The sequence below is a fragment of the Lissotriton helveticus genome, chromosome 1_2 (assembly GCF_964261635.1).
Source record: "Lissotriton helveticus chromosome 1_2, aLisHel1.1, whole genome shotgun sequence".
Classification (NCBI taxonomy): Eukaryota; Metazoa; Chordata; class Amphibia; order Caudata; family Salamandridae; genus Lissotriton; species Lissotriton helveticus.
This window is the reverse complement of record NC_136058.1, coordinates 316,436,215-316,448,500: the sequence shown is the minus strand read 5'-3', so window position 1 is coordinate 316,448,500 and position 12,286 is coordinate 316,436,215. Positions and strand designations below refer to the sequence as shown.

The 12,286-nt window shown below is 50.6% G+C and overlaps 12 non-coding genes across 12 annotated transcripts; all 12 read right to left on the bottom strand.

Moving 5' to 3' along the window:
- Positions 1–453: 453 nt before the first annotated feature.
- Positions 454–525, bottom strand: TRNAE-CUC (transfer RNA glutamic acid (anticodon CUC)). Its single transcript has one exon. It is a non-coding gene; the product is annotated as a tRNA-Glu (tRNA).
- A 1,149-nt stretch (positions 526–1,674) lies between these two features.
- Positions 1,675–1,746, bottom strand: TRNAD-GUC (transfer RNA aspartic acid (anticodon GUC)). The gene has a single exon. It is a non-coding gene; the product is annotated as a tRNA-Asp (tRNA).
- Positions 1,747–2,263: 517 nt separating this feature from the next.
- On the bottom strand, positions 2,264–2,349 carry TRNAY-GUA (transfer RNA tyrosine (anticodon GUA)). Its single transcript is given in 2 exon segments — positions 2,264–2,299; positions 2,313–2,349. It is a non-coding gene; the product is annotated as a tRNA-Tyr (tRNA).
- A 1,063-nt stretch (positions 2,350–3,412) lies between these two features.
- TRNAE-CUC (transfer RNA glutamic acid (anticodon CUC)) lies at positions 3,413–3,484 on the bottom strand. The gene has a single exon. It is a non-coding gene; the product is annotated as a tRNA-Glu (tRNA).
- A 1,149-nt stretch (positions 3,485–4,633) lies between these two features.
- Positions 4,634–4,705, bottom strand: TRNAD-GUC (transfer RNA aspartic acid (anticodon GUC)). Its single transcript has one exon. It is a non-coding gene; the product is annotated as a tRNA-Asp (tRNA).
- Positions 4,706–5,226: 521 nt separating this feature from the next.
- On the bottom strand, positions 5,227–5,312 carry TRNAY-GUA (transfer RNA tyrosine (anticodon GUA)). The gene is given in 2 exon segments: positions 5,227–5,262; positions 5,276–5,312. It is a non-coding gene; the product is annotated as a tRNA-Tyr (tRNA).
- Positions 5,313–6,375: 1,063 nt separating this feature from the next.
- On the bottom strand, positions 6,376–6,447 carry TRNAE-CUC (transfer RNA glutamic acid (anticodon CUC)). Its single transcript has one exon. It is a non-coding gene; the product is annotated as a tRNA-Glu (tRNA).
- Positions 6,448–7,596: 1,149 nt separating this feature from the next.
- Positions 7,597–7,668, bottom strand: TRNAD-GUC (transfer RNA aspartic acid (anticodon GUC)). The gene has a single exon. It is a non-coding gene; the product is annotated as a tRNA-Asp (tRNA).
- A 517-nt stretch (positions 7,669–8,185) lies between these two features.
- On the bottom strand, positions 8,186–8,271 carry TRNAY-GUA (transfer RNA tyrosine (anticodon GUA)). Its single transcript is given in 2 exon segments — positions 8,186–8,221; positions 8,235–8,271. It is a non-coding gene; the product is annotated as a tRNA-Tyr (tRNA).
- A 1,063-nt stretch (positions 8,272–9,334) lies between these two features.
- On the bottom strand, positions 9,335–9,406 carry TRNAE-CUC (transfer RNA glutamic acid (anticodon CUC)). The gene has a single exon. It is a non-coding gene; the product is annotated as a tRNA-Glu (tRNA).
- Positions 9,407–10,560: 1,154 nt separating this feature from the next.
- Positions 10,561–10,632, bottom strand: TRNAD-GUC (transfer RNA aspartic acid (anticodon GUC)). Its single transcript has one exon. It is a non-coding gene; the product is annotated as a tRNA-Asp (tRNA).
- A 522-nt stretch (positions 10,633–11,154) lies between these two features.
- TRNAY-GUA (transfer RNA tyrosine (anticodon GUA)) lies at positions 11,155–11,240 on the bottom strand. Its single transcript is given in 2 exon segments — positions 11,155–11,190; positions 11,204–11,240. It is a non-coding gene; the product is annotated as a tRNA-Tyr (tRNA).
- Between the last annotated feature and the right edge of the window lie 1,046 nt (positions 11,241–12,286).

Genomic DNA, 12,286 nt, shown 5'->3' with positions numbered 1-12,286 from the left:
TCCTTCCACCCAGCAGATATCCGCGAAACTAGGTGGCTCGCAAAACACTGTCAGTCTGACAATTGGCTCGGGCCTGTAAACAGATTGGGAAGCAGCCATCTCCGAAGATATAGTATTGCAATCTTCAGAAGCAAGTCTCTTCCTTTCAAAGTTGTCTTGAAACTAGACTCTTGATAGAACTGGAGACCCATAGAAACAGGCCTCCTGGATTCGCCAATGCATCTTCCAAGTGGAAATACATCCGTTGTGAAGAATAAGCTTTGACGACCAGCATTGACTTTTCTATCAGTGCTTTGTCTCTGTCCCTGAAAGGTGACGTTGTTATTAGCAGGTGGCAAGTCAAGTAAAGAAGAAATGTACGTAAAGAAAGATTTGCGATGTAAAACCTTCAAAAACGTGTTTAAATAGGAGGCCCAAAAAAATGGAAGTACAGAGTGTAAAAAAAATGTCCCCTTCCCTGACCGGGAATCGAACCCGGGCCGCGGCGGTGAGAGCGCCGAATCCTAACCACTAGACCACCAGGGAGCACCCACTCCTCCCTTAGAGCAGCTGCCCCAAGACATACCAGCAGGGTCAGGCCACCTCTGCTTCTGTCACAGTGTTTGCTCATCAACTACAGAAAGCACTGAAAAGCACATCAATCTAACACTGGCAAGATAGTCTTTACTGCGCTTTCGAGAACATCAACAGACACAGAAAACACGCTGCTTTCAGGCACATCCCCAACAGAGCAACCTACTCGACCTTAAATAGGCTCAGAACTCGGGAGAGTTTGCATCCCTGCAAGATGCAAGGAACCTTCATAACACACAAGGAACTGGAGAGCGGAAAACAGCAAGAACCAATTATAACCATCCAGAAAAATACCAGTCACTGTTCTAGGTCAGCGCCTCTTCTCAGGGCAGCAGCGGGGGTCAGCGCCAATTTTTAGGGACCCCTGCCGGAGGGCAGCAGCCCTTCTCGGGGATCCCTGGAGCTCGTCCAAGGCCTCGACAAAGCTCTCAAGTTAGCCCAGACCCGATCATGAGCGCTTCTCCAAGCCCAGGCGGTTACTTTGGATGCTGGCTCCCCTTGGCCTGAGTTTAGAGTGTTAGGAACAGGACTACAAGTCCCAGAATACACTGCTATTACCTGACCGGAATTTGGTACTCGTGCTGGACCTAGGCAATATAAGATCTCTGATGAGGCTGGTCGAGAGTGCAGGCCAGTGGAAATGTTACTTTCACAAAATGACTGGAAGTTCTAAACCATTAGACTTAAACAAAGAGCTTTTTAAAACGCTTCACCGTCATAGAAAACAAATCCTCATTCAGAGCACGACCCATCCTTTCATTGATGTTTCTTTAAAAAAGAAAACGGGCTTAAATGCATTATGTTGATCATGCAGTCCTTTGATTTTCATGTCAACAATAACCCTTCGTGCACGTTTCTTTTTCCAGTAAAGTACACAGAAGCTGAACATGAAAAGGCAGAAATGCTTCCCAAAAAGTGTGCGACTTAAAAATCGCCCGTGATTGATTTGAAAAATGATGAAATTGCATTAGTAAACCTTTCAGTTAACGGAGATGACGTCATGCATGAAAAGCACCAGTACACGGTAGCAGGGGTGTCACATTCTAGATGCCATTTAAAATAGGGATAGAATTGTCATGCTTTAAAAAAGCCGACTGAATCCTCCCCGTCGGGGAATTGAACCCCGGTCTCCCGCGTGACAGGCGGGGATACTGACCACTATACTAACGAGGAACCGATGCATCTCGTCCTGCTGGGCCGCTCCTCATGTGTCCTTCAAGCCGCCTCTCCACGATATGCTGCTGGTTCGTGCCATTTATCAACTCCTTCACACCAACACAGGTTGGGGGGGGGGGGGCAGAGGTTCAACAAACACACACACTCTCTCCCACGATACACACACAAACACACTCACCCCTCACACCTCACAGCAGCCCTCTCGCCTCCCAGCAGACGCTCTCAGCAGCATCCCCTGATGCCAGAGTCGCCACAACCAGCTCCCAGGGCTGCTTCAGCCCAGGGGCCCCCGGCTCTGTCTGATGAGGGGGCATTGCAGCGGGGGCTGCACACAGGGGGCGGGCGGTTCGACTCTCCCACAAGCCTCCCGCCCCCCCCCCCCCTCGCCCGGAGGAGAGAGCTGGGCTGTAAAGGTGAAGAGAGGAGGCAGGAAAAGCCCCGGCGTGTGAGGGTCTGAGAAAGAGGCGCTTTCTATTGTGAAGCAGAGGGAAAAAAAGTGAAGAGTTTGCAAAAATCCTTCGAGCCGGATTTGAACCAGCGACCTAAGGATGACAGACACTCCACTACAGTCCTCCGCTCTACCAACTGAGCTATCGAAGGCTAGGTTGGGAGGGTATGACAAGGCGCTGTATCACATGAGGAGTGGGCAGGAGCCCAGCCATCTACACACTTTACTGTTTCTAAACACCAACTCAAGGGCTTGAGAAAACACCAAACCCTCCAATGGAGACTTTCCTTTCCTAAACAAAGCAAGCAAAGGAAAAGAAACAGGCCACCTGCGTTTCTCAAAACTTCTTCCAAATGCTAGCACATCACTTAGCGCACCTTAGAACAACCAGTCCCGACACAGTTACAGTTACAAACTACCTTATAAACGCCTCTCAAGGGCGACTGTGACTGGCGCCCCGGACCAAACACCCCCCTTCTCTCCAGGCCCCCAGGTGGAAGAATAGGAGACCTCACCCGGAGGATACAGACTCCAGAGTGACGGTCTAGACCCGACCTTTGTGAGACATGACTGCACCAGGGCCGGACTGGCCAGGAGGCTAAAGAGAGAGCCCCCGCCGTACAGACAGACTGAGGCACTCCGCCCATCCTGCGTAAAACCGGGCTTGAGGAGCAGTGTCCCGCCCGCCCGTGTGCCTCTCTCCCGCCGATGCTGCTTTTCCCCATCTGGCTTTCCTTTCATAGTACTTTCATCCTCTTTGCCTCCTTCCACCCAGCAGATATCCGCGAAACTAGGTGGCTCGCAAAACACTGTCAGTCTGACAATTGGCTCGGGCCTGTAAACAGATTGGGAAGCAGCCATCTCCGAAGATATAGTATTGCAATCTTCAGAAGCAAGTCTCTTCCTTTCAAAGTTGTCTTGAAACTAGACTCTTGATAGAACTGGAGACCCATAGAAACAGGCCTCCTGGATTCGCCAATGCATCTTCCAAGTGGAAATACATCCGTTGTGAAGAATAAGCTTTGACGACCAGCATTGACTTTTCTATCAGTGCTTTGTCTCTGTCCCTGAAAGGTGACGTTGTTATTAGCAGGTGGCAAGTCAAGTAAAGAAGAAATGTACGTAAAGAAAGATTTGCGATGTAAAACCTTCAAAAACGTGTTTAAATAGGAGGCCCAAAAAAATGGAAGTACAGAGTGTAAAAAAAATGTCCCCTTCCCTGACCGGGAATCGAACCCGGGCCGCGGCGGTGAGAGCGCCGAATCCTAACCACTAGACCACCAGGGAGCACCCACTCCTCCCTTAGAGCAGCTGCCCCAAGACATACCAGCAGGGTCAGGCCACCTCTGCTTCTGTCACAGTGTTTGCTCATCAACTACAGAAAGCACTGAAAAGCACATCAATCTAACACTGGCAAGATAGTCTTTACTGCGCTTTCGAGAACATCAACAGACACAGAAAACACGCTGCTTTCAGGCACATCCCCAACAGAGCAACCTACTCGACCTTAAATAGGCTCAGAACTCGGGAGAGTTTGCATCCCTGCAAGATGCAAGGAACCTTCATAACACACAAGGAACTGGAGAGCGGAAAACAGCAAGAACCAATTATAACCATCCAGAAAAATACCAGTCACTGTTCTAGGTCAGCGCCTCTTCTCAGGGCAGCAGCGGGGGTCAGCGCCAATTTTTAGGGACCCCTGCCGGAGGGCAGCAGCCCTTCTCGGGGATCCCTGGAGCTCGTCCAAGGCCTCGACAAAGCTCTCAAGTTAGCCCAGACCCGATCATGAGCGCTTCTCCAAGCCCAGGCGGTTACTTTGGATGCTGGCTCCCCTTGGCCTGAGTTTAGAGTGTTAGGAACAGGACTACAAGTCCCAGAATACACTGCTATTACCTGACCGGAATTTGGTACTCGTGCTGGACCTAGGCAATATAAGATCTCTGATGAGGCTGGTCGAGAGTGCAGGCCAGTGGAAATGTTACTTTCACAAAATGACTGGAAGTTCTAAACCATTAGACTTAAACAAAGAGCTTTTTAAAACGCTTCACCGTCATAGAAAACAAATCCTCATTCAGAGCACGACCCATCCTTTCATTGATGTTTCTTTAAAAAAGAAAACGGGCTTAAATGCATTATGTTGATCATGCAGTCCTTTGATTTTCATGTCAACAATAACCCTTCGTGCACGTTTCTTTTTCCAGTAAAGTACACAGAAGCTGAACATGAAAAGGCAGAAATGCTTCCCAAAAAGTGTGCGACTTAAAAATCGCCCGTGATTGATTTGAAAAATGATGAAATTGCATTAGTAAACCTTTCAGTTAACGGAGATGACGTCATGCATGAAAAGCACCAGTACACGGTAGCAGGGGTGTCACATTCTAGATGCCATTTAAAATAGGGATAGAATTGTCATGCTTTAAAAAAGCCGACTGAATCCTCCCCGTCGGGGAATTGAACCCCGGTCTCCCGCGTGACAGGCGGGGATACTGACCACTATACTAACGAGGAACCGGTGCATCTCGTCCTGCTGGGCCGCTCCTCATGTGTCCTTCAAGCCGCCTCTCCACGATATGCTGCTGGTTCGTGCCATTTATCAACTCCTTCACACCAACACAGGTTGGGGGGGGGGGGGGGGGCAGAGGTTCAACAAACACACACACTCTCTCCCACGATACACACACAAACACACTCACCCCTCACACCTCACAGCAGCCCTCTCGCCTCCCAGCAGACGCTCTCAGCAGCATCCCCTGATGCCAGAGTCGCCACAACCAGCTCCCAGGGCTGCTTCAGCCCAGGGGCCCCCGGCTCTGTCTGATGAGGGGGCATTGCAGCGGGGGCTGCACACAGGGGGCGGGCGGTTCGACTCTCCCACAAGCCTCCCGCCCCCCCCCCCCCTCGCCCGGAGGAGAGAGCTGGGCTGTAAAGGTGAAGAGAGGAGGCAGGAAAAGCCCCGGCGTGTGAGGGTCTGAGAAAGAGGCGCTTTCTATTGTGAAGCAGAGGGAAAAAAAGTGAAGAGTTTGCAAAAATCCTTCGAGCCGGATTTGAACCAGCGACCTAAGGATGACAGACACTCCACTACAGTCCTCCGCTCTACCAACTGAGCTATCGAAGGCTAGGTTGGGAGGGTATGACAAGGCGCTGTATCACATGAGGAGTGGGCAGGAGCCCAGCCATCTACACACTTTACTGTTTCTAAACACCAACTCAAGGGCTTGAGAAAACACCAAACCCTCCAATGGAGACTTTCCTTTCCTAAACAAAGCAAGCAAAGGAAAAGAAACAGGCCACCTGCGTTTCTCAAAACTTCTTCCAAATGCTAGCACATCACTTAGCGCACCTTAGAACAACCAGTCCCGACACAGTTACAGTTACAAACTACCTTATAAACGCCTCTCAAGGGCGACTGTGACTGGCGCCCCGGACCAAACACCCCCCTTCTCTCCAGGCCCCCAGGTGGAAGAATAGGAGACCTCACCCGGAGGATACAGACTCCAGAGTGACGGTCTAGACCCGACCTTTGTGAGACATGACTGCACCAGGGCCGGACTGGCCAGGAGGCTAAAGAGAGAGCCCCCGCCGTACAGACAGACTGAGGCACTCCGCCCATCCTGCGTAAAACCGGGCTTGAGGAGCAGTGTCCCGCCCGCCCGTGTGCCTCTCTCCCGCCGATGCTGCTTTTCCCCATCTGGCTTTCCTTTCATAGTACTTTCATCCTCTTTGCCTCCTTCCACCCAGCAGATATCCGCGAAACTAGGTGGCTCGCAAAACACTGTCAGTCTGACAATTGGCTCGGGCCTGTAAACAGATTGGGAAGCAGCCATCTCCGAAGATATAGTATTGCAATCTTCAGAAGCAAGTCTCTTCCTTTCAAAGTTGTCTTGAAACTAGACTCTTGATAGAACTGGAGACCCATAGAAACAGGCCTCCTGGATTCGCCAATGCATCTTCCAAGTGGAAATACATCCGTTGTGAAGAATAAGCTTTGACGACCAGCATTGACTTTTCTATCAGTGCTTTGTCTCTGTCCCTGAAAGGTGACGTTGTTATTAGCAGGTGGCAAGTCAAGTAAAGAAGAAATGTACGTAAAGAAAGATTTGCGATGTAAAACCTTCAAAAACGTGTTTAAATATGAGGCCCAAAAAAATGGAAGTACAGAGTGTAAAAAAAATGTCCCCTTCCCTGACCGGGAATCGAACCCGGGCCGCGGCGGTGAGAGCGCCGAATCCTAACCACTAGACCACCAGGGAGCACCCACTCCTCCCTTAGAGCAGCTGCCCCAAGACATACCAGCAGGGTCAGGCCACCTCTGCTTCTGTCACAGTGTTTGCTCATCAACTACAGAAAGCACTGAAAAGCACATCAATCTAACACTGGCAAGATAGTCTTTACTGCGCTTTCGAGAACATCAACAGACACAGAAAACACGCTGCTTTCAGGCACATCCCCAACAGAGCAACCTACTCGACCTTAAATAGGCTCAGAACTCGGGAGAGTTTGCATCCCTGCAAGATGCAAGGAACCTTCATAACACACAAGGAACTGGAGAGCGGAAAACAGCAAGAACCAATTATAACCATCCAGAAAAATACCAGTCACTGTTCTAGGTCAGCGCCTCTTCTCAGGGCAGCAGCGGGGGTCAGCGCCAATTTTTAGGGACCCCTGCCGGAGGGCAGCAGCCCTTCTCGGGGATCCCTGGAGCTCGTCCAAGGCCTCGACAAAGCTCTCAAGTTAGCCCAGACCCGATCATGAGCGCTTCTCCAAGCCCAGGCGGTTACTTTGGATGCTGGCTCCCCTTGGCCTGAGTTTAGAGTGTTAGGAACAGGACTACAAGTCCCAGAATACACTGCTATTACCTGACCGGAATTTGGTACTCGTGCTGGACCTAGGCAATATAAGATCTCTGATGAGGCTGGTCGAGAGTGCAGGCCAGTGGAAATGTTACTTTCACAAAATGACTGGAAGTTCTAAACCATTAGACTTAAACAAAGAGCTTTTTAAAACGCTTCACCGTCATAGAAAACAAATCCTCATTCAGAGCACGACCCATCCTTTCATTGATGTTTCTTTAAAAAAGAAAACGGGCTTAAATGCATTATGTTGATCATGCAGTCCTTTGATTTTCATGTCAACAATAACCCTTCGTGCACGTTTCTTTTTCCAGTAAAGTACACAGAAGCTGAACATGAAAAGGCAGAAATGCTTCCCAAAAAGTGTGCGACTTAAAAATCGCCCGTGATTGATTTGAAAAATGATGAAATTGCATTAGTAAACCTTTCAGTTAACGGAGATGACGTCATGCATGAAAAGCACCAGTACACGGTAGCAGGGGTGTCACATTCTAGATGCCATTTAAAATAGGGATAGAATTGTCATGCTTTAAAAAAGCCGACTGAATCCTCCCCGTCGGGGAATTGAACCCCGGTCTCCCGCATGACAGGCGGGGATACTGACCACTATACTAACGAGGAACCGATGCATCTCGTCCTGCTGGGCCGCTCCTCATGTGTCCTTCAAGCCGCCTCTCCACGATATGCTGCTGGTTCGTGCCATTTATCAACTCCTTCACACCAACACAGGTTGGGGGGGGGGGGCAGAGGTTCAACAAACACACACACTCTCTCCCACGATACACACACAAACACACTCACCCCTCACACCTCACAGCAGCCCTCTCGCCTCCCAGCAGACGCTCTCAGCAGCATCCCCTGATGCCAGAGTCGCCACAACCAGCTCCCAGGGCTGCTTCAGCCCAGGGGCCCCCGGCTCTGTCTGATGAGGGGGCATTGCAGCGGGGGCTGCACACAGGGGGCGGGCGGTTCGACTCTCCCACAAGCCTCCCGCCCCCCCCCCCCCCTCGCCCGGAGGAGAGAGCTGGGCTGTAAAGGTGAAGAGAGGAGGCAGGAAAAGCCCCGGCGTGTGAGGGTCTGAGAAAGAGGCGCTTTCTATTGTGAAGCAGAGGGAAAAAAAGTGAAGAGTTTGCAAAAATCCTTCGAGCCGGATTTGAACCAGCGACCTAAGGATGACAGACACTCCACTACAGTCCTCCGCTCTACCAACTGAGCTATCGAAGGCTAGGTTGGGAGGGTATGACAAGGCGCTGTATCACATGAGGAGTGGGCAGGAGCCCAGCCATCTACACACTTTACTGTTTCTAAACACCAACTCAAGGGCTTGAGAAAACACCAAACCCTCCAATGGAGACTTTCCTTTCCTAAACAAAGCAAGCAAAGGAAAAGAAACAGGCCACCTGCGTTTCTCAAAACTTCTTCCAAATGCTAGCACATCACTTAGCGCACCTTAGAACAACCAGTCCCGACACAGTTACAGTTACAAACTACCTTATAAACGCCTCTCAAGGGCGACTGTGACTGGCGCCCCGGACCAAACACCCCCCTTCTCTCCAGGCCCCCAGGTGGAAGAATAGGAGACCTCACCCGGAGGATACAGACTCCAGAGTGACGGTCTAGACCCGACCTTTGTGAGACATGACTGCACCAGGGCCGGACTGGCCAGGAGGCTAAAGAGAGAGCCCCCGCCGTACAGACAGACTGAGGCACTCCGCCCATCCTGCGTAAAACCGGGCTTGAGGAGCAGTGTCCCGCCCGCCCGTGTGCCTCTCTCCCGCCGATGCTGCTTTTCCCCATCTGGCTTTCCTTTCATAGTACTTTCATCCTCTTTGCCTCCTTCCACCCAGCAGATATCCGCGAAACTAGGTGGCTCGCAAAACACTGTCAGTCTGACAATTGGCTCGGGCCTGTAAACAGATTGGGAAGCAGCCATCTCCGAAGATATAGTATTGCAATCTTCAGAAGCAAGTCTCTTCCTTTCAAAGTTGTCTTGAAACTAGACTCTTGATAGAACTGGAGACCCATAGAAACAGGCCTCCTGGATTCGCCAATGCATCTTCCAAGTGGAAATACATCCGTTGTGAAGAATAAGCTTTGACGACCAGCATTGACTTTTCTATCAGTGCTTTGTCTCTGTCCCTGAAAGGTGACGTTGTTATTAGCAGGTGGCAAGTCAAGTAAAGAAGAAATGTACGTAAAGAAAGATTTGCGATGTAAAACCTTCAAAAACGTGTTTAAATAGGAGGCCCAAAAAAATGGAAGTACAGAGTGTAAAAAAAATGTCCCCTTCCCTGACCGGGAATCGAACCCGGGCCGCGGCGGTGAGAGCGCCGAATCCTAACCACTAGACCACCAAGGAGCACCCACTCCTCCCTTAGAGCAGCTGCCCCAAGACATACCAGCAGGGTCAGGCCACCTCTGCTTCTGTCACAGTGTTTGCTCATCAACTACAGAAAGCACTGAAAAGCACATCAATCTAACACTGGCAAGATAGTCTTTACTGCGCTTTCGAGAACATCAACAGACACAGAAAACACGCTGCTTTCAGGCACATCCCCAACAGAGCAACCTACTCGACCTTAAATAGGCTCAGAACTCGGGAGAGTTTGCATCCCTGCAAGATGCAAGGAACCTTCATAACACACAAGGAACTGGAGAGCGGAAAACAGCAAGAACCAATTATAACCATCCAGAAAAATACCAGTCACTGTTCTAGGTCAGCGCCTCTTCTCAGGGCAGCAGCGGGGGTCAGCGCCAATTTTTAGGGACCCCTGCCGGAGGGCAGCAGCCCTTCTCGGGGATCCCTGGAGCTCGTCCAAGGCCTCGACAAAGCTCTCAAGTTAGCCCAGACCCGATCATGAGCGCTTCTCCAAGCCCAGGCGGTTACTTTGGATGCTGGCTCCCCTTGGCCTGAGTTTAGAGTGTTAGGAACAGGACTACAAGTCCCAGAATACACTGCTATTACCTGACCGGAATTTGGTACTCGTGCTGGACCTAGGCAATATAAGATCTCTGATGAGGCTGGTCGAGAGTGCAGGCCAGTGGAAATGTTACTTTCACAAAATGACTGGAAGTTCTAAACCATTAGACTTAAACAAAGAGCTTTTTAAAACGCTTCACCGTCATAGAAAACAAATCCTCATTCAGAGCACGACCCATCCTTTCATTGATGTTTCTTTAAAAAAGAAAACGGGCTTAAATGCATTATGTTGATCATGCAGTCCTTTGATTTTCATGTCAACAATAACCCTTCGTGCACGTTTCTTTTTCCAGTAAAGTACACAGAAGCTGAACATGAAAAGGCAGAAATGCTTCCCAAAAAGTGTGCGACTTAAAAATCGCCCGTGATTGATTTGAAAAATGATGAAATTGCATTAGTAAACCTTTCAGTTAACGGAGATGACGTCATGCATGAAAAGCACCAGTACACGGTAGCAGGGGTGTCACATTCTAGATGCCATTTAAAATAGGGATAGAATTGTCATGCTTTAAAAAAGCCGACTGAATCCTCCCCTCCCCGTCGGGGAATTGAACCCCGGTCTCCCGCGTGACAGGCGGGGATACTGACCACTATACTAACGAGGAACCGGTGCATCTCGTCCTGCTGGGCCGCTCCTCATGTGTCCTTCAAGCCGCCTCTCCACGATATGCTGCTGGTTCGTGCCATTTATCAACTCCTTCACACCAACACAGGTTGGGGGGGGGGGGGGGGGGCAGAGGTTCAACAAACACACACACTCTCTCCCACGATACACACACAAACACACTCACCCCTCACACCTCACAGCAGCCCTCTCGCCTCCCAGCAGACGCTCTCAGCAGCATCCCCTGATGCCAGAGTCGCCACAACCAGCTCCCAGGGCTGCTTCAGCCCAGGGGCCCCCGGCTCTGTCTGATGAGGGGGCATTGCAGCGGGGGCTGCACACAGGGGGCGGGCGGTTCGACTCTCCCACAAGCCTCCCGCCCCCCCCCCCCCTCGCCCGGAGGAGAGAGCTGGGCTGTAAAGGTGAAGAGAGGAGGCAGGAAAAGCCCCGGCGTGTGAGGGTCTGAGAAAGAGGCGCTTTCTATTGTGAAGCAGAGGGAAAAAAAGTGAAGAGTTTGCAAAAATCCTTCGAGCCGGATTTGAACCAGCGACCTAAGGATGACAGACACTCCACTACAGTCCTCCGCTCTACCAACTGAGCTATCGAAGGCTAGGTTGGGAGGGTATGACAAGGCGCTGTATCACATGAGGAGTGGGCAGGAGCCCAGCCATCTACACACTTTACTGTTTCTAAACACCAACTCAAGGGCTTGAGAAAACACCAAACCCTCCAATGGAGACTTTCCTTTCCTAAACAAAGCAAGCAAAGGAAAAGAAACAGGCCACCTGCGTTTCTCAAAACTTCTTCCAAATGCTAGCACATCACTTAGCGCACCTTAGAACAACCAGTCCCGACACAGTTACAGTTACAAACTACCTTATAAACGCCTCTCAAGGGCGACTGTGACTGGCGCCCCGGACCAAACACCCCCCTTCTCTCCAGGCCCCCAGGTGGAAGAATAGGAGACCTCACCCGGAGGATACAGACTCCAGAGTGACGGTCTTGACCCGACCTTTGTGAGACATGACTGCACCAGGGCCGGACTGGCCAGGAGGCTAAAGAGAGAGCCCCCGCCGTACAGACAGACTGAGGCACTCCGCCCATCCTGCGTAAAACCGGGCTTGAGGAGCAGTGTCCCGCCCGCCCGTGTGCCTCTCTCCCGCCGATGCTGCTTTTCCCCATCTGGCTTTCCTTTCATAGTACTTTCATCCTCTTTGCCTCCTTCCACCCAGCAGATATCCGCGAAACTAGGTGGCTCGCAAAACACTGTCAGTCTGACAATTGGCTCGGGCCTGTAAACAGATTGGGAAGCAGCCATCTCCGAAGATATAGTATTGCAATCTTCAGAAGCAAGTCTCTTCCTTTCAAAGTTGTCTTGAAACTAGACTCTTGATAGAACTGGAGACCCATAGAAACAGGCCTCCTGGATTCGCCAATGCATCTTCCAAGTGGAAATACATCCGTTGTGAAGAATAAGCTTTGACGACCAGCATTGACTTTTCTATCAGTGCTTTGTCTCTGTCCCTGAAAGGTGACGTTGTTATTAGCAGGTGGCAAGTCAAGTAAAGAAGAAATGTACGTAAAGAAAGATTTGCGATGTAAAACCTTCAAAAACGTGTTTAAATAGGAGGCCCAAAAAAATGGAAGTACAGAGT